Source organism: Olea europaea, chromosome 14 (assembly GCF_002742605.1).
Source record: "Olea europaea var. sylvestris chromosome 14, O_europaea_v1, whole genome shotgun sequence".
NCBI classification, from domain to species: Eukaryota; Viridiplantae; Streptophyta; class Magnoliopsida; order Lamiales; family Oleaceae; genus Olea; species Olea europaea.
In genome coordinates, this window is record NC_036250.1 from 12,318,938 (window position 1) to 12,338,278 (window position 19,341).

General features: G+C 30.6%; 2 long non-coding RNA genes across 4 annotated transcripts; both read right to left on the minus strand.

The window, feature by feature from the left end:
* Positions 1-408: 408 nt before the first annotated feature.
* LOC111409659 lies at positions 409-2,372 on the minus strand. Its single transcript, XR_002705507.1, has 3 exons — positions 1,996-2,372; positions 1,086-1,895; positions 409-998 (listed from the first exon to the last, which is right to left on the minus strand). It is a non-coding gene; the product is annotated as an uncharacterized LOC111409659 (long non-coding RNA).
* A 12,958-nt stretch (positions 2,373-15,330) lies between these two features.
* LOC111409202 lies at positions 15,331-18,687 on the minus strand. 3 transcript variants are annotated; one of them, XR_002705461.1, is made up of 4 exons: positions 18,463-18,687; positions 15,777-17,902; positions 15,588-15,657; positions 15,331-15,498 (listed from the first exon to the last, which is right to left on the minus strand). It is a non-coding gene; the product is annotated as an uncharacterized LOC111409202 (long non-coding RNA). The 3 variants fall into 3 exon arrangements; XR_002705460.1 differs by lacking the exon at positions 18,463-18,687 and having other exon boundaries at positions 15,777-17,062; positions 17,184-17,917; XR_002705459.1 differs by lacking the exon at positions 18,463-18,687 and having other exon boundaries at positions 15,777-17,917.
* Between the last annotated feature and the right edge of the window lie 654 nt (positions 18,688-19,341).

A 19,341-nucleotide genomic window follows, 5' to 3' on the forward strand; every position in this document is an offset into this window, starting at 1 on the left:
TGCACTTTATAACCATGTATTTATATAATTTGAATTTATGGGAAGAGAATTGAAATTAAAGACTAAAATTAATGAACTTAAACAAAATAAATCTAAAATACCTTGTAAATGATATATTTTTGAAGTACTTTTAGACACTAATCATAAGGTTATTTTTGTATTAACATTGCTGTTAGTTATGGAAGAACCTATTCAAGGTGGAAAGAAATGGAAAATTTTGTAAGACTATACCTTTCTTTTCGAAAAGAAAATTGACTTTTTTGTGCTCATTTAATGGAGATACTGACGATAAGTCGATGGAAGAATGTTTTGGCAATCAAAGGTGAAAATAAAGGTAAAAATAGCAAAAAAAAAAAAAAAAAAAACCTAGAGACGCTTTGCACAATAATATTGAAAAGAATGGACGTTTCGTACTAATTACCCTTTAAATAACTTTGGAACAGTTAACAACCCTAAAAACTTACTAAAAAGTGTATTTGTATAACATGAATCGGGATTGTCTTATGAGATGTGCAAGAAATTACTACAAGGAGAGAACATGGAAAACATACCAATAGAAATCATAAAAACAAGTTTGCTTATAAAATAATTGCATTTATAATAAAAATAAATGGAAAATGTCATGCATGTACCTATTGAATATGCATAATCTAAATGAAAATTAGTGCAGATATAAATCACTCATTGAGACATCATTTGCTGATAAATGAGTAGTTCTGATCGATCTTTGGATGAATCATTCTCACGAAGATCTGAAATTTTGAATCAACTCTATTGGACACAAAACATGCGGGTTGTGACGGTAATGACAAAGTTACGGAGAAGGTAGAAACCATGAGAACCATTGATGCCATTGTAGGTCAATCAGCTGCATTTTCTTGAACACATAACAAACCAATATAAATGCATCACATAATGTCACTAAAGGATCATGAAGAAGACCTTAATGCCCGATCTATTATATTTGCAGCCGTTCCTTCATACCAGTTTTTCCAAACCTGTTAGAATGGGAATGCTTAAATATAATATGAGCATCATGTAACATCAAATTTACAAAGACCCAACTTATGCATATTTGAACTTACACAACTTAGGAGGTCTTCCATTATCTCGTTGTTTTGGAAATTACAGGTTTTCTGACCGCACATGATTTCCAAAACTAGGATGCCGAAGCCAAAGACATCTGATTTAATGGAGAACTCTCCATGTATGTATTACATACTCAGGAGCCGTACATCCACTGTGATGGTCAGTTTGTAGATGTATCATTGGTGCTGATGTTATTTAAATAGAGTAATTCTATCTAGTACAAGTGTGTTTAGCATTAAGTATGATCACTGTAATATTGTCCAATGAATAAAAATGCATCTTAACTCAATTAGAAAATGTAGCAGTGGCTCCACTGCACCTGGAGTTGAGCGCCACTGCTTCTACATAGAACTAGTCTTTGAATAATTATCTAGTTATGTTTAATTTAAAGCACAACCAAATTTATATTTTTATGAATAGCTTCAAATTTTTTTTCCGAAGCATCCACTTTGTAAAAATAAGCAAAAAGATATTTTAAGACTAGGTACTTATCTAAAATGCTTACTAGGTTCCTACGATTTTGCTAGTACTCCAAAATTTGTGCTGAGTTTCATTTGGGACAAATAATTTTGTCATGCCAAAATTTGTGCTGAGTTTCATTCGGGACAAATAATTTTGCCATGACAAAATATGAAATTTTTGGGTTCATCTCTCCATCTAATAGAACATTGCTCTCTTTGCGATCATGGTGAACAATTCGTAGTCGAGAATCTTCGTGTAGGTAAAAAAGTCCCCTGGCAATACCCACTATGACTATATAGCGATTTTCCCAATCCGTATATGGATGATTGCTTTGATTTACAAATCTGTTAAGCATATATGACATATCAGGAAATCAAATGAGGGTAATTATGCTCTAAATAAATAGCAATACATAATTTACTTAAAATAGGAGCAAAACTTTACCAAATATGAACCGGTCAAGACTCCCATTCTTGACCGATTCGTAGATAAGAAGCCTTTCACTTCTTTCGACCGAGAAATCCAAGGGCCAAACCAGATTCCTGTGTTGAAGTCTCGCCACTAACAAGACCTCCTTTTTATATTCCAACTCGCCTTGCCTGAATCCCTCGATAATCTTTTCACTGCAATTTCATTTCCTTTTAGCAGTTTTCCCTGATATTAAATTACAAGAAGAAATAATCATCTGAACCTTCTCTACATCAATGAACTTTCATTAGAAACCATTTGCACGGTAACCGGCCCCTAGGTTAGGGATCATTTGTACCAATTTTTCTCAATAAAAAATATTATCTAGTACCAATGATGCTAAAGCATCAATATAGGCGACCACGCTCGATAGATTCAATTAAATTTTTTGAAATCATTTATTTATCACCAATCAAAAATGATTCCACTAAAAAAAATATCTGTCCTCATGAAATTTCAAATCAGCTTGCGTGCCTTGACCGTTAATTGTGATAAGGGCTAGACTTTGCTTACCTCGATTTAACGACAATTGTCCGTAACGACAAGGGATACAGAATATGATTCTTTTTTAGAAGCTACCTGTTGGGGATTGATTAAAAACCAAATGAAAAAGAAGGAATATCGAATGCTCGAAATTATACGTAATATAGTGCTGCTGCACTTTTTTATGATTGTAGAAGAGAAGATATTATATTGTAAATTTTTGTGACTTCGATACTTTTAATGGCTTGAGTTACATGGGTATTTATAGATAAGATTTAACATGTATCTAGCCTAACTCATGAACCAACATTGAATAGATACGTTTCTCCTCCTCTAGTACATTAATGGACAAATGCATGTATAATTATAATTCATGAATCTAGATAATAATTGCAAATTACGTTTCCAACACTACCGATATCCATCAGTGACTATTTCTGTATTCATCATGATTTTTCTCTAGACAAGCAGTAATTTAATAAATTGAGTAAACTTTATTTATTCAATTATTTCTATTTTACTTTTGAGTTAATTTTTGACTTTAAGGTAGAGAGAACAATATCATATCGCAAAACAATGTCGCCCATGGTTAATTGGTTATAGTCTTCGAGTTCGTAAAGGTTAAATATGCTAGTGGTTACTAAGCTTACATCTAATTTCATGTTTACCACAATTTTGTTTTGTTTCAAGTAATTGCTCTTGAACGTCATATCTATTAATTAGTTTGACTCATGGTGTTAATTAGGTGCCTCAAAATTTGGTCAAAGATTGGAAGATTGCGTGTTGTCTTGGTTTAGGAAAGAATTATTAGAGCCAAGTGAAAAAGGAAAGAAATCAATTGCATCCAAAATTAAGGAAATAATATTTGGATGCCGGATTTCTTTCTTTTACGTGGTTTTTCTTAATTTCCATATTTTAGCCGAGTTTTAGGGTTTGACTCGTGTACTATAAATATGTAGCTCATCTTTCAGTTTAGTTTAAGCCAAATTACTGTGTCGTTATAATTCTCTTCATATTGTCGGGTTTAATAAAATTCATCATTCCTATACTTAAATTCTCTTTTTCTTCTTTACTTTAAATCTTGTTTTTGATATTTTGTGATCTTGTTTATTACTTCAAGTGGTGATAATTAAATCTCAATTTCTACATTATTGGTCATCGGTCCCAGCACATGGAAATTGTAATGTGATAGTTTATTTATTTTCCAGCTAGGTTATTACATTAATTTTTTTGGTAGTTAAATTACATGAATTCTTTTTAAACTGTTGTTATCCCTAGTAGTAAATATCTAGATTCAAATCCGTATGGAAATGTGAGCGTCGAAATTGTGATACACAATGTTGACGAAGTGATACACGGGGTAATAATCGAAATTTTCAAGATACAAGTTTTCCACGGTTTACCAGGAGTTGACAATGGAATCATGTTATGATATCAACGAGAGTACACAAGGTCCAGGAGTGTAAATGTTATTTGAGAACATAAAGACAAAAATAAAGGATTATTTATATAAAAATGTGCGTTTCATGTTGATAACAATGTGGAAAAAGTGAAACACTGGGTGACACGTTAATTTTTCAAAATTTACGATAATAATTTAAATTACTAACGACGATTGACTAGGATTTGATAATGGATTTCAGGACTGAAAGTTATGTGTTATGATGGCAATGAGAATATACAAGTGCAAGGAGTGCAATTGTTGAATGATAGTGCCTGATGCACATTGAAAGACTAATCTGATAAATTTATATTGCACGTTGATAACAATGTGGACAAAGTGATACCGATTGACACCTTAATTTTCCAAAATTTACTATAACAATCTCAAAATACTAATCAATATACAGATTTTCTACTACTATGTAGGAGTTGATAACGGAATTCACAACAGTGTTATGATAGCAACGAGACTAATAAGGACAAGGAGTACATTTGCTGATTACTTACACACAAAGCCGCATTAAAAGACTTATTATATAAATATGTATTGCATGTTGTATGGTAAGACTCAATAATGAAATCTTCAAACCACAAAATTAATTTGAAAATGCCTTTTTGAAACAATTAGTTTGGATCTACATGGGTCCGTCAACTTTTCGATTTTGAGCCAAAACGAAACTGCTTTAAAAATGTTTTGATGTATGTTTCAATTTTTTGCAAATCGTTTCAATTCGTCAAATCGTTTATGAAATTAAAGTAAATTTTATCCAATCCAATTGAAACTAAACACATTCTCTATTTGAAAGAAACATCAATATTAGACCCAACTCAATTAAACATAATATCCAATCCAATTAAAGTAAATGCTCAATTAGACAATTATCCATCCCAATAAATTAATTAAATCATAATCAATTAGTCATCTCAAAGAATGCAAAAATCTCAAATTGGCTGAAGTGCTAAACAATTACTGATGAACCATATTCGTCGATGATCCATCACAAAAGTAGACTATTAAATCTAAATTTTAATTCAAACTCACATAATTTCTTCTTTTTCTAATTTATAGGCCAGTTTATCCAATTATTTTTAAATTTTTTGACAACTATTTGCATATATTTTATTGATAGTTGTGCTGTTGTGTTAATATTCGTGCTGGGCTCCCTATAGATTTAGCAAAATAGGCTTTTTTTTTTTTTTTTTATATGTAATCACTCAATTTACTATTTTTTTTTATAACTTAATTGCTAGATTTTACAGTTAATTGTTGTGATTTCATTTCGATTTGTTTGGCACTTTTAAATCTTATTAGTTGAACCATGTTTTTATTGGAATTAAAATAGTGTATTCATTTTTTATAATTTTGATATTCTTATTTGAAAGTATTCACTGGATAATTGTTTTAATATAGTTGATAGTTTAGCGAATCTCTGTTATTGTCATAGTCAGCAACCTATTCAATTTTCAGATAATAAGGTTTATGTAAATTCTTTTTGTCGTAGTTGTGCCTATGCAAAATTTGAGGTCAAGTTTAGTGAGATTTGATGTAGCGATCGATAAATTTCAAATCTTAAGGCTACGGTTTTTTTGAAAATTCTTTTAGGGGAGATAAAATCACATTGTCGCAAGTTTTCTCCAATTTATTTGCTTTATGTCGGTTATGAAACTAAGTATGCTCACTCGTTCTAGCATGTCATTTACATGGTTTACCTTTAATTTTAATTTATAATAAAAAAGTAATTGGTTTAGAAAGTGAAATGATTTAAAAATTTGCCATTTTCGTCTCTCTCTCACTCTCTCTCTCTCTATATATATACATGTGTGTGTGTGTGTGTGTGTTATAAAATTAAAGGGAAGAGAGAAAATAAGAGAAGAAATAAAGAGTTAAAACTCAATTGTGTATTATTATGAACCAACGTCCTATATTTATAGAGTTCAAAATAAGAGTTACAATTTGAATAAAATAGATATAAACTGTAGATAAGACTTATCCATGTATCATGATAATATTAAATAATTATCTCATTATTTTATAACACTCTCCCTTTGATGATTGTTTATACAATAACTGCCTCGTTAAAACGTTGCTTGATAAAAATTCAAAGAGAAAAAAATCAAACAATAGGAAAAAGAGTACAGTTATTTTTGAATACTAAAAATAAATGCTGCCTCATTAAAACATTGCTAAGAAAACCCAGTGGGACAAAACCTAAACTAAGGAAAAAGAGTACAACTACTTCCCCTGATGTTGATTACTGAAAATCTTTGAGTCGACGCATTCCAATCTCATGAACTAATTTCTTGAATGTAGATGTTGACAGTGCTTTTGTGAATAAATCGGTCACATTTTTCTTGAGCGAATTTGTTGGATATTGATATCGCCATTCTTTTGAAGCTCATGTCTATGAAAGAATTTTGGAGAAATATGTTTCGTTCTATCACCTTTGATATAGCCTTCTCTGAGTTGTGCAATACAAGCTGCATTGTCTTCATACAAAATTGTTGGACTATCCTTTGTTGAAATTAATCTGCATGATACTTGGATATGATAGGTCATGTTTTTCAACAATATACATTCTCGCGCCTGCTTCATGGATTGCAATAATTTCAGAATGATTTGAAGATGTAGCTGTCAAAGATTGCTTCACAGATCTCCATGATATAGCCATTCCTCCACGTGTAAACACATAACTTGTTTGTAATTTAGCTTTATGTGGGTCAGATAGATAACATGCATTTATATATCTTACTAAAGCAGATCCTAACTTTTGAGAATAAAATAATCCCAAATTAATGTACCCTTTAGGTAACAAAAAGTATGTTTAACACCATTCCAATGTCTTTGAGTTGATGTAGAGCTATATTTCACAAGGAGAGTTACAGAAAAAGTTATGCCAGGTCGAGTGCAATTTGCAAGATAAGTTAATACTCCAATTGCACTAAGATATGGTACTTCAGGACCAAGAACTTTTTCTCCACCTTCAAGTGGACGAAATAGATCTTTTTTCAAATCAAGTGATCAAACAATCATAGGTGATGCAAATGGATGTGCATTATCCATGTAAAAATGTTTTTAAACTTTTTCTGTATACGTAGATTAGTGAACAAATAATCCATCTGCGAAATGTTCAATCTGCAATCCAAGACAAAATTTGATTTTTCCCAAATCCTTCATCTCAAATTTATTTTTCAAATAATCAGCAGTTTTGTTGAGTTATTCAGGAGTTCCAATTAAATTTAAATCATCAACATAAACTGCCACAATTGCAAATCCACTATTTGTTTTCTTTATGAAAACACATAGGTAGATATCATCATTTTTATAACCCTCATTCAACAAATATTCGCTAAGACGATTATACCACATGCATTTAATTTGTCAACATTATTTTGATCGATATAATTCGACGTATTCTTTTTTATTCCTCGCTATATAATGCAGTGAATCATATGTAAAATTGTTGTCGATAATTTTTTCTTTTTAATTCTATTTATTTTCCCATAATAACATAACTTGTTGAAAGATCTCAAGTTTCATTATTTCAGGTACTCGAACCTCTTTTGAGGTTTTATAATTTGTTATGTCAAATACTCATCAAGAGTATAAGCAATCTTAATGAAACCATTTTGCTATTTGCTTCATTTTCATTTGAAGATTTTTTGTATTAGAATCAAACACTATCAAACTTTAAGCGTGTCATGGATATATCAAATGTAATGCTAATAAATTGTCCTCATAGGACATAAATTCGTGTTCGAGCATTTAAAACTACTGCGTGAGATATTATTTATCTTTTTGATCAATAAATATATCTAAATAAATTTTTCAATATCTGATTGATCAATCTTTTCTAATGTAATTTCTTCCAAAATTTTTGATTGGTCTTTCTCATGTACTTTTTTTCGAGGTACAGAGTTTTTTGAACGAACTGGTCGACCACGCTTCTGGCGTATTTGAGATTCATTTGTTACAACAGATTGTCTTATAGAGACATCAATTTTTGTTGAAATATTTTCTGCTAGAACATATGACTTTGTCACTTCTCTGGGTCAACAAATATATCAGGTAATTGATTTATAACTCTTTGCAAATGAATGATTTTTTCAACCTCTTGCTCACATTGATTGCCACGAGGATCAAAATGAGATAGAGTTGTTTCATTCCAAGAAATTTTACCTTGTTTTTCAGGATGTAGTTTTTCCCCTCCCATAATTGGAAAAGTCATTTCATCAAAATGACAACTTGAAAAACGTGCAGTAAATAAATCACCCGTTAAAAGTTCAAAATACCTAATAATTGATGGTGAATCAAAACCACATAAATTTCAAGTTTTCGTTGGGGACCCATTTTAGTACGTTGTGGGGTGAAATAGAAACTTGGATAGCACAACCAAAGACCCGTAGGTGAGAAATATCAAGTTCATAACCAAATGCCAATTGCAAAGGTGAATATTGACATGTAGTATGTAGTATGACATGACCTAATGATGCAGCATGTAGTATGACATGACCTCAAACAGAAATTGGGAGTTTTGTTTTCATAAGTATTGGTTTAGCAATAAGTTGTAGATGCTTAATAGACCATTTTTCCAAACCATTTTGTATATGGACATGCTCAACTGAATGTTCAATTACAATCCCGATTGACATACAATAATCATCGAATGCTTGTGATCTAAATTCACCAGCATTGTCAAGGCGAATAGTTTTAATTGATTAATCAAGAAATTGTGCTCGTAATTTTATAATTTGAGCAAGTAGTCTAGCAAAAGCTACATTTCTAGTGGAAAGTAGGCAAACATGTGACCATCTGGTGGAATAATCAATTAATATCATAAAATAACGAAATAGTCCATATGGTGAGTGTATTGGCCCACATATATCTCCATGAATTCTTTCCAAGAAAGTTGGAGATTCAATATTGACCTTTTTAGTTGAAGGTCTAATGACTAACTTGCCTTGTGAACAAGCTACATATGGATAATCATTAGGTAAAAGAATCTTCTGATTTTTTAAATGATGTTCATGTGAGTTGTTTATTATTCGACGCATCATTATAGCTCCTGGATGTCCAAGTCGATCTTGTCAAAGTATAAAATTTTTTGGGTCAACAAACTTCTAATTCGTGACATTATTTGATTCAATCATTTTTATAAATGTACAATACAAGCCAGATGGGAGTGCATGAAAATTTTCTTTTATCTGCTTCTGACCAGATACAAAAAAAGTTATACAAAGATATTCGATATTATTTTCTTGTGTCGTCTCAATATGATATTCATTGCAACGAATATCTTTAAAACTAAGCAAATTTTTTTTGAATTTATTAAAATAAAGTGCATCGTTAATATATAATTTTGTATTATTTGGTAAAATAAGACAAGCTCATCTGGAGCCTTTAACGATATTCGATGTATCTGATATTGTATTGACATTATTCTCTTTTAATGTTAAGTTCAAAAAATATATTTTTTTGTCTTGAAGAATAATATGTATAATTGTACTATCAATCAAGCAGGTGTCTTGACAATCTATCATGAATCTATCAATATAACAAAATAGATATATTTTTAAAAAAATTGAATTTAAATTCAAAATGATAAGCATAATTAATACTGTGAAATTAAAGATAGATAATAAAGTTCAAAATTTTTGCGAAAAGTAAAAATATATTTCAAACTAAATTTCTAAAATAAAGGGAAATACTATATATATATATATATATATATATATCACACCACCCCCAATCAAATGGTCAATATTTCCATTTGGATCAGCAAAGAAATCGGAGACATCCAAATGAGTCACATCAATTGGACCATCATAGTCAGCAAAATTTGTCTCTGCTTTTCCCTTTCCCTTAATTGATTTTTGGTAGAGATCCACAAGGAGTTTTGCCGTACGATAGGTACGTGTCCAATGTCATTTCATTCCACATCTAAAACAACTTTTTTCATGTAACTTTTTAGGTGTACTACTTTCATTTACTTTGAACCTTTTGAAATTGTTGCCTTATTGTTGATAACTTTGTTGATTATTTCGTCCATAGTTTACTCCGCGTGCACCTCCGCGTCCACGTCCAAATCCATGTCTACATCCACGTCCGTGTCCTTGTCTTGATATTGCATTTGCTTCAGGCAATGGTACAGAACCAGTTGGACGTAACCCATTATTTTTCATCAGCAATTCATTATTTTGTTCAGCAACAAGTAGGCAAGATATAAGTTCTGAGTACTTCTTGAAATCATGCTCGCGATATTGTTGTCGCAGGAACACGTTCGAGGCGTAAAAGGTGGAAAAAGTTTTCTCCAACATATCTTCATCAGTGATTTTTTCTCCACACAATGTCAATTTTGAACATATTCTGAACAATTCAGAATTGTACTTGCTAACAGTTTTGAAGTCTTGCAAACGAAGGTGCATCCACTCATAACGGGCTTTGTGAAGGACTTTAGTCATTTGATGATCAAAACTTTCAGTTAATTTTTTTCAAAGAACCTATGGATCTTTTTCAGTAAGATATTCAATTTTCAGTCCGTCATGAAGATGATGACGAAAGAAGATGAGTGTTTTTGCTCGATCCTGCAGGGATTCTTTATTTCCTTCTTTTATTATCTCCCCCAAACCTTTTGAGACAAGATTGATATCAGCATTAAGTACCAATGATAAATAATTTTTGCCAGAGATGTCAAGTGCAGTAAACTTAAGTTTTGTGATGTTTGCCATTTGATTAACTACAGTAAAATAAAATATAATTAGTTTCGAAGAATAAGATTAAACATCATATAATAATTAATCAAGTAGTCAATATCAATATGAGATAAGTTATGTATTTTCCTTCAAGGATAAACACTAAAATAATATGTTCTTCGAAATATATGCTACTTCAGGAGCACATATTTTATTATTATTTCTTCAAGATCAATACGTCAATATTCTTCTGAAATATTAAAAAATATAATTTATACTCTTCAATAGCAAATGTATTCTTCGAGAATATTAATTATAATGTTGTGCTACTTCGGGAGCAACAACAAATTATGTATAATAAATAAATAAAGTACTAAATTCATAAAGAATAGAACGTGATAATTAATTGAATGACAAATACTGCTTCAACAGACACAGTTACACGTGCAATAATATAAAATCATTACGCAATTTTTATTTTATTTTATTAAAAGATGTGTTGTTGGATATTAATTTTTGTCTTGCACATAAATTGAGAAAAGACATGAATAAATCCTGAAAAAAATTTGATGGAATAGCATAGATCGGATGAATTCATACACCGATATGACATTAATTAAAAAAAAAATAATGATTGGAGTAAAAAGTAATCATTACCTTTGCATGTTAAACTTTGACTAAAATAAGTTAACAAAAGAATTACATTTAAAGAATTATACACAATTGAGGCAGGTCACGAAATAATGGGTGACACAATATGTTATTTTTTACTTTAACCATAAACCATTGTGTCTATGCAATAATGGGTGGCATAATCAAGGGACAAATTTAGGCAGGTCACATAATCACTTCGACAGAAATAATATGATTCCAACATAAAATTCACATGTTATTAAATTTATTTTGATACACGTGATAAATAATTATGTTTAAAAAAATTACTACCTTCTCCAAACTTTGAAAAATTAAGCTATCGTGCTTATAACGTGTTATAAAATTAAAGGGAAGAGAGAAAATAAGAGAAGAAATAAAGAGTTAAAACTCAATTGTGTATTATTATGAACCAACGTTCTATATTTATAGAGTTCAAAATAAGAGTTACAACTGGAATAAAATAGATCTTTTAAACTATAGATAAGATTTATTCATGTATCATGATAATACTAAATAATCTTCAATATATATATATATATATATATATATATATATTTTCATATGCTAATATTTTTAATTTTTCAACATTTCGATATATTAAACTTGTGTTTGGTCTAGCTATGACATTAGATTTTAATTTTAATTTAAATTAACAATTAATTTTAATAACATATTTTATGTAACTCAAAACTTTTTAATGCACATTTTATCAATTGTCATCAAAATTTATATATATATATATTTTATTTATTTTTATTTTTTTATCACCATTTGGTGGGGGTGGGGGTAAGTAAGAATGGGTATGTGCTCACTAAAAGTAAATGTATTTAAATTGAAGACATGATATAATTTAAGTTATCGTGATCTAGTAGGGAGGTATTGTCAAAGAATTTCGACGCTTTTACAAGTTAAGTGATTATAAAATGTGAATCCTAAATGTGTGAATAAAAAATATATGTTAACATTTTTATAGTTTAAGATTTTCCAAACATGATTATTAAACTCGATTAGGTGGGAAAACCAATGACCCGAGATCTTTTTCAAGTCAAGTGTCTAAGATGACTTGACGACCATTGAACCGGTTAAAATCAGTGAATTTTGTGAAAGACTATTGGTAGTCTTATTACGTGGCATACAATGCATCAAATAACAAACGGCTGTGTGTATCAAATAACTATCACATTAATGTATAAAATAACAAACTTCCATGTGTATATCACATATGACGACTATCATACAATCTTCATCATGAATAGCATTATTCTTCGTGAAATGAGTAACTTTTGAGGACAATATACCTACCATCGAGTCAAATAAGATTTTGTTGTGATTTATATTTTCCAGTATTTATAATATATTTGTTATAACAACAAACCAATATCTGTTGTTGCCTAAGACTGAAAATAATTATAGTCTAGCATTTTACTATATATATATATATAGTTTAAAATTGGGTTAAACAAATCTCCTAATAAAATCTGATCGAATCGGACCTGAACCAAATTGAATTGAATCGAGCGGTCTTTTAAAGTTAAATACCTGAACGAATATCTGAATCGGTTTCAAATTGGGCTAAACAAATCTCCTAATAAAATCTGATCGAATCGGACCTGAACCAAATTGAATTGAATCGAGCGGTCTTTTAAAGTTAAATACCTGAACGAATATCTGAATCGATAATCGACGGATTTGGTTCAATTTTTAGTTCTCGGTCCGAATAAGAATTGAATCTCATTAATTTCTTTAATTTTTTTTAATCTTTAATAAGCCAAATTATTTTATTTTTAAATAAATTTGCTAACTAATTAGTCCAAACCCAAAATATGATTTTCCTATTTCTAATTTTTGACTAAGTCCAATTTATTCAAATGGATCTAATTTTTACTCAAATCTCTTATTCTATCGTTTCTACCGTTTGGGAGAAATCGAATGGGAAGCTCGGCTATGCCTCTTTTCATTATTGTAAGTTTGCTATCTTCCTATTTTTGTGATTTTAATATCAAATTTATGAAGAACTCAATAATGAGAGGCAAAAAATATCACGAGATTGAACTACATTATTTTGTAAGAGTTAAAATTTGAACATGTCATAGTTGAATTAATGTAATACGAAACTAGGGAACCGAATTGAATCGAATCCGAATGATTCCATAATTAAATTTAGATCCGATGGTTCTACTTACTAAATACTCGAAAATTCGGATTCAGTTCGAATTGAGTTAGACTACGTCCAACCCTAATTTCAAATAGTTTTATTTATTTATTTATTTATTTATTTTTTGGTGACATATAAAGTTATTTCTAGTTTAGTTGAAATGAATACTTTAATATACAAAAAAAATTCGGAGATAGCTAATAAAACGTTTGTACATAATAGAAGAATGAGAATAATATAAATTTTGTCAGAAATTCTATAATATACAAAATTACAAAATTAAATGTAAAAAAGATTATAATATTAATAATTTCTAGATTTAAAAATAATTAGTGAAAACAAATTAAAATTGCATTTCACAGAAAAAAATTATACTACGAAAGTTTTGAATAGTTTTTTTAGCAACCCATAGATCCAACCACTATCCTAGTACCCGATGCCTTGTTGGATTGATATTCGGATCGAATCTGATAACTATACATGTAAGTCAACCTTACTAGAAATTTAAAATAGTCACTAATAAAACTAGCGGGTCAAGTCATATTATTTTTATTGATCAGATCGATGAGGATAACAACTATAACAAGTACACTTTGATGAACTCGATGATTACACCTCACTGAATGTATGTGTTGTCCTCTGTCATCTTCAAAAACTTTGATGAGAACCGAAAAGCTGAAGATGATTCATTTTAACATGTTAATCTCTTTAGATTACTAACTTCTTGTTCAGTACAATTAACATAATGCGAAGCCCCTTTAGTTTGAAGATTATTATTACTATTATTATTGTTATTATTATTGTTAGTACTCTGCCCATATAGGTGATTTGTGGGGTGGCATTGTAAGATTAAATCCATAGTAACCAAGAACTCAAATAATCATGATTCTCGTAAGGGATTTTTTTATTTTTATTTTTTATTCGTGGAAAGGAATTTGACATATCTGAATCCATGAGAACAATCTTTGGAGAAGAATGAAGGCACTGGAAACGGTTTCTCTCACTTAACCCTCAATTAAGTTGCACAAACATGATGGATTGCACAAACATGATGGATATTGTGTGCCTTTTATTGGGTAGAGAGAGGACCAGTTTCCTTTTTCATTATGGTTATCTTTCCATCAAAGATTTAATCTAGTTAGGAAATGACTTCGCTGATTGATCTAGAATTTTGTTTACCAAAATTATTGGATTGTAATCTTTGACAAATCCCAATAATTAAGTGAATATGTGCCACGTCATGTGGGACAACTTCTTACATTCTCTCACTTGGCCCATATGATCATAATAAACCTTTTGGGAAAGTTAAGATAAACATAAGGCACGCAACATTCCAATCCTTCATCGGAGAAGAATGAAGGCACTGAAAACGGTTTCTCCCACTTAACCCTCAATTAAGTTGCACAAACGTGATGGATATTGTGTGCCTTTTATTGGGTAGAGAGAGGACCAATTTCCTTTTTCATTATGATTATCCTTCCATCAAAGATTTAATCTAATTAGGAATGATTTCTTTGATTGATCTAGAATTTTGTTTACCAAAATTATTTAGGATTGTAATCTTTGAGTAATCCCGATAATTAAGTGAATATGTGCCACGTCATGTGGGACAACTTCTTACATTCTCCCACTTGGCCCATATGACCATAATAAACCTTTTGGGATAGTCAAGATAAACGTAAGGCGCTCAACATTCCAATCCTTCATTAGTTTGGTTACCATAATACTATAGTTGAACAACCCACAAGTGCGAGTAGGGCTGTCAATGGATCGGATCTACCCATATCCAGTCCGATCTAAAATATTTTACACATTTTTTATTGCAATATATATAAAAAAAAAAAACAATATTAACCTATTGGCAATTTCAATAACAATCCACAAGATAATACCAAATTAAAAGGAACCAAAATATGAAATATTGCAATGACTACATATCCAACAAATGTTATAGATAGAGTGAGCAACAAAAACGAGGAAAAAAAATTTCTCAAGCGCAGCTTTTGAAGTTTGAGCTCTCTCTCCATATCATATCACCCACCCGTCCACCACGTCTACAAAAATAGATGTTTAAGAATAAAGGCCGTACAAAACAAATATCATTTCAAGAAATTGAAAACATAAATTTATAAGTAAAACTTACATAAACTTTAGTAATTAAGAAACATTATTTTAATTTTGTGGGGCCTTGTTTGTAACATTCATGTCAAGTTCTGCAAAAAGAACGTGACAAATTAAGTACGCGTAAAGAATAAATAATAATACATATTTCTTGAGTAAAAAAAAAAAAAATTATAACCAAACTTAATAATTAGAATACTTAGTTACTTACTTTTCTTTTTCAGGGAAGGGAGCCGATCTTGTGTGGTCACCAAAGCTTCTACAGTTTCCGGAAGTAATGAAGCACAAAAATAATCAACTACTCTTCTTCCCACAGTAAATGCAGCCTCAGATGCAATAGTAGCTGGTGGAACAGCTAATATGTCACGAGCAATTTTTCCAAGAGTAGGGAATTTAACATTATTAACCTTTCATCAATTTAGAACTTTAAAATTTTCAGTTCTTCGAAATAATGGCTCCTCCAAGTACTTCTCTAATTTTGACTTTTGAGAAGAACATGACAAATTAGAAGATCGAAATTGCATTGACCAAGAATCAAACCCACTCAGCTGGTCCTCTAGAAAAGCCCCCCTTCCATGATCATTGCTAGAACCAACTTCTTGACTTACTTCCACTTCAGATTGAGATGAAATATCATCATGCTCATTGAAAAAGTTAAATGTTGCCTTATGAACTCTTTCAACAGGTGTATGAGCATAAACACCATAGAGTTTATTGTAATAATATTCAACCAAATTCATTTTAAATCTTGGATAAAAAACAATAGCAATTGCTAATACCAAACAACATTCCTCCCAATATTTAACAAACTTCAATTTCATTGGCCAGCCATCATACTCAAAAAGCCGTGCTCACTTCTTTCCCATTTAGATAAATGTAGTTGAATATTACAAACATTAGGAAAAGAACACATTTGATGTGGGAAAATGAGAACCAGAAAAATGATTTGTTGCATCATAAAATATTCTCAAGCAATCACATAGAATTTTAGCAATTTTCCATTCTTCTTCACTTGGATAGAGTTTATAATTACGATCTGTTTGTGCTAAGCGCCAAAGCACCTCTTTCATCTCTATTGCACTTTCAATCATCTCAAAAGTAAAATTCCATCAAGTAGAACAATCCATCTTCACCTTTTTCTTATCTTTCAACCTAAGTTGATTTTTTTGCATGAGTAAATTTTTGTGTTGCATATGGAGACCTTTTCAAATACTTCACGGTTTCTTTAACCTTATGAATAAACACTCCAATTACTTTTAACCCATCTTGCACAATCAAATTAAGAATATGAGCACTACAACGCACATGAAATAACTCACCTTCCAAAGGTATTGCAGGCTTGTCACAAAGCCAGATTTCAAACTTCTTACCATCGCATCATTGACGGTAGCATTATCAACCACCATGGCGAACAATTTTTTCTCCAGATTCCAATCCAAAATCATATCAGTGATATATCCAAAAAGAGTTTTTGCGTCATGAGGATATTCAATACATCTGTAACCAATTATTTTTTTGTTCAATTCATAATCATCATCAATAAAATGAGATGTCAAGCATATATAACCAATATCTTGATGATTAGATGTCCAAATATCAGTAGTTAGAGTGATTTTACCTGGAAGTTTCTCCTAGTGGTTGTGTAATTTCTCTTTCTCACGTTTGTAAACTTCAAAGACACCAGACCTCACTGTATTTCTTGACACAAGCTTAAACATTGGTTGCAAACCATTACAAAATATCTCAAAATATTCATGTTCAGCCATATTAAAAGGATAATTATGCATGATAACCATTTTAGCAAAATCCATCATACTTTTCAATTGGTCAAACTTATGATTTTGAAATATGGTAGTAGCCTCTGGGGAACTTTTGGATATTGATAGTTTTTGTTGACCAATGTCTCTACTACCTTTCCCATTACACCTGTCCAAGTGATAATTTAAGTGGCTAGTTCCTTTACCACTTTCTCCTACAAATTGTTTGCGACAATTTTTGCACTTTGCAATTTAATTTCCTTTTGGCCCCTTAAATTTCAGAAAATCATTCCATACCTTTGATGTCAATTTTCGTCTCTTAGGAAAAGGTGAAGGTGAATCTTCAACTTGTATAACATTCCTCGCATCATCTTTTTTCTCCACTTTAGTGTTGGGCTTGTCAGCCATTATATGTATCCAAAGAGTCCTAGAATCAAGGTCAATATGTTAAAACAATTTGAGGAAAACAACAAAATAACAAAATGAAAACAACAAAAAAATTTGGGGTAATTTAATTTTGTTATTTTAACCAATGAAGTTGCACCAGGCTGAATTTCAACCTTATGTCTCTTGAAGAAGCCTACACAGAAATTCAATCCAGTTGGCACTCAGCAAATGAACTGAAAAAAAGCCTCTACGAAGCAGATAAATACAACTAAGCCATTTGTTGAATCTGAGACATTTCTGGAGACTATCCGCCTATATTTTGCAGGAAATGGTGGTCACACGAGGAACATCGTATATACTAAATTCACAAACAAGACCATGTACATACTTGATCAATGACCACAGATCAGAAGGAAAAACCAAAAATGGATTGACATGAAGGACATTTAATTGAACATTTTAAGCTCCACAAATTACAAAACATAAATTGAAATGTATAGTACATAAAATAGAAGAGGAATATCACTAAGTCAATTCTGAAATCTTTCTCCTTCATAATTTTTTATTATTTTTTTTAAAAAAGGGACAATTCTTTATTCTACAAATAAAGCATTATAGATGTAAATATGTAAACATGAGTATGATGATAGTCCACGTATACCATTCTTTTCTACTTTACACTAGTCGATTAACCTCGTTCAAATAAAGCATTACAAATAGAAAATGAATAAAGAGAATCAAAGAAGAAGAAACCTCGATTTGGAATGAACCAGATCTATCCCTGCTACGTAGAGATGAAGAGTCGGGCAGACATAAATATGAATTACAGATGGAGAATACCATGGGATTTCCATTTTTTTAATTTGATTTAGCCGAGTGAATAGGAAAGGATTTTTTGTTCGAGTTAATTTCTAGAGAGAAGAATGTTCAAGAAACAAAAGGTAAAACACTAAAACGTGGGTGGAGCTTGGAAGTAGAGTTGAGATTCAACCATCTGATAGCACAAGCTATTAGAGTGATAACGTATATATTTATATAAACTCGGACTTCAACATTTCTCTTGAAGTAGAGTTGAGAAGTAGAGTTGAGATTCACTATTTAAAATTGGCTGTCCACCAATGATTCATTAACACATTATTTTATATCTATTTTAAAGCACAAGTGGTGGTGAAAGAAACATTGAACATGATAATTTGAAGTGACGTGCAATTAATCATTGGGTGAAAGAAAGTGACAAGCCCATTATCAATTTATCATTTGTTAGATTGACATTATGGCACATGGAGTTGGGATGAAAGAAAGTGTCAAGCCCATTATTGTGTTTCAACATTTTATTTTTTTTCTCCATACAAAATTTATTATAATACATATTAATGTTATTGAAATTTAGTAATTTTGACGTCCTTCATTAAAAGTCATAAAGTATAAGGTCAATTCAAAAAAAATAAAAAATAAAAAAATGTAATACACTATGCAATAATATACAAAATATATTATATTATTATAATAAATCGGATCGGATTGTTATCGGATCGGATTTACCTACATCCATATTTGCTCCATTTAGTTAACGAATTATCGGATTCGGATCTTAATCGTGTTATCGAATTGAGACCCTAAATCCATGTCCTA